This window comes from Lynx rufus, unplaced genomic scaffold (assembly GCF_022079265.1).
Source record: "Lynx rufus isolate CCGP_SWC_20201006 ecotype Redwood Valley unplaced genomic scaffold, mLynRuf1.p SCAF_4, whole genome shotgun sequence".
Classification (NCBI taxonomy): Eukaryota; Metazoa; Chordata; class Mammalia; order Carnivora; family Felidae; genus Lynx; species Lynx rufus.
Window position 1 is genome coordinate 76,605,638 of NW_025814856.1, and position 2,293 is coordinate 76,607,930.

The 2,293-nt window shown below is 38.1% G+C and overlaps 1 pseudogene; it reads left to right on the forward strand.

Annotated features, from left to right (window-relative positions):
• Positions 1 to 985: 985 nt before the first annotated feature.
• Positions 986 to 1,876, forward strand: LOC124525167 (cyclin-dependent kinase 1-like; annotated as a pseudogene).
• Positions 1,877 to 2,293: the final 417 nt, after the last annotated feature.

A 2,293-nucleotide genomic window follows, 5' to 3' on the forward strand; every position in this document is an offset into this window, starting at 1 on the left:
AAAAGCAATATGACATGAAAGGATGCTCAGCATCACTATTATCAGAGAAATACAAATCAACACTGCCATGAAATATCACCTCACACCCATCAGAATGGCTAAAATTAACAACACAGGAAACAACAGATGTTGGTGAGGATGCGGAGAAAGAGGAACCCTTTTGCATTGCTGGTGGGAATGCAAACTGGTGCAGCCACTCTGGAAAACAGTATGGAGGTTCCTCAAAAAATTAAAAATAGAACTACCCTACGACCCAGCAATTGCACTACTAAGTATTTACCCAAAGGATACAAAAGTACTGATTCGAAGGGATAGATACATGCACCCTGATGTTTATAACAGCATTATCAACAGTAATCAAATTATGGAAAGAGCCCAAATGTCCATAGACCCGATGAATGGATCAAGAAATTGTGGTATACGTATAATATGAATCCAGACATGAGGAAATACATTTTAGCAGTTTCCAAACCCTTTTATGATGCTTGCTGATAAAAGTTGCATGGGAGGCAGTAGGAGGGAACTAATATTTGTTGAACCCCTACCTTGATTTGGGCAGTAATGCTGACCTCTGAACACCTGATTTCTCATTTCATTCTCCCGGCTCTCTGTGAGGTGAGCAGTGTGATCCTTACTCTGCAGAGGAGGAAACTCCGAATCAGAGAAATGATATTTGCTAAAGGTCACGCCAATGGGACATGGTAGAGTCCAGATTTGACTCCTGGTCTGTTTGATGCTAAGGTTTTTGCATTTTTCCCTTTAGGTCTGAATTACACTTTTCCTTGTTGTTAGTCAGTGGCACAGTTTTTCTCTCAGTCACTAAGCTCTATTCGTGATTAAACAATTATATTAAAAACGTAGTGCTTAAGAAAAAAAGAAAAACCTGGCTCTTGGAAGTTGAGGCGAGAATGACGCCGATGTGGTAGCCACCGCCACTTTTGTCCTGGGATAATAAAGCCGGGACGTACCACCTCACTGGTTAACTATGGAAGACTATACCAAAATAGAAAAAATTGGAGAAGGTACCTGTGGAGTTGTGTTTAGGGGTAGACACAAAACTACAGGTCAAGTGGTAGCCATGAAGAAAATCAGACTAGAAAGTGAAGAGGAAGGGTTTCTAGTACTGCAGTTCAGGAAATTTCTCTATTAAAAGAACTTTGTCATCCAAATATAGTCCGTCTTCAAGACGTACTTATGCAAGTTTCCAGCTTATATCTCATCTTTGAATTCTCTTCCATGGATGTCAAGAAATACTTAGATTCCATCCCTCCTGGTCGGTTCATGGAATCTTCACTTGTTAAGAGTTACTTGTACCAAATCCTACAAGGGACTGTGTTTTGCTACTCCAGAAGAGTTCTGCACAGAGACTTAAAATCTCAAAATCTATTGATTGATGACAAAGGAACAATTAAACTGGCTGATTTTTGGCCTTGCCAGAGCTTTTGGAATACCTGTTAGAATATACCACATGAGGTAGTGATGCTCTGGTATAGATCTCCAGAAGTAATGCTGGGGTCAGCTCGCTACTCAACTCCAGTTGACATTTGGAGTTTAGGCACCATGTTTACAGAATTAACAACTAAGAAACCACTTTTCCATGGGGATTCAGAAATTGATTAACTCTTCAGAATTTTCAGAGCTTTGGCCACCCTCAATAATGAAGTGTGGCCAGAAGTGGAATCTTTATAGGACTATAAGAATACATTTCCCAAGGGGAAACCAGGAAGTCTCGCATCCCGTGTCAAAAACTTGGATGGAAATGGCTTGGATCTGTTCTCAAAAATGTTGGTCTATGCCTGCCAAATGAGTTTCTGGCACAATGGCACTGAATCATCCATATTTTAATGATGTGGACAATAAGATTAAGAAGATGTAGCTTTCTGAGCATTTCTACATATCAGAAACAGATAGTTATGTTTTTACTGCTTTGTCTATTTTTGTTTTGTGTTTTTCTCTTTCTTTCTTGCAAACTTAAGCTGTACTTAGTCTTCTGATTTCAAAACTGTAACTTAAAAATGTAAATATTGTTCTATATGAATTTAAATATAATAATTCTGTATATGTTTATAGATCTCACTTCAACAACTATTTGTTACCATAATAAAAGTATAAATCTACTTTCAGCCATAAAAAGGAATGAAATTTTGCCATTTGCAATGATATGGATGGAGCTAGAGAATATTATGCTATGTGAGATAAGTCAGTCAGAGAAAGACAAATTCTAAATGACTTCACTCATATGTGGAATTTAAGAGACAAAACAGATGAACATATGGGAGGAGGAAGGAAAAAG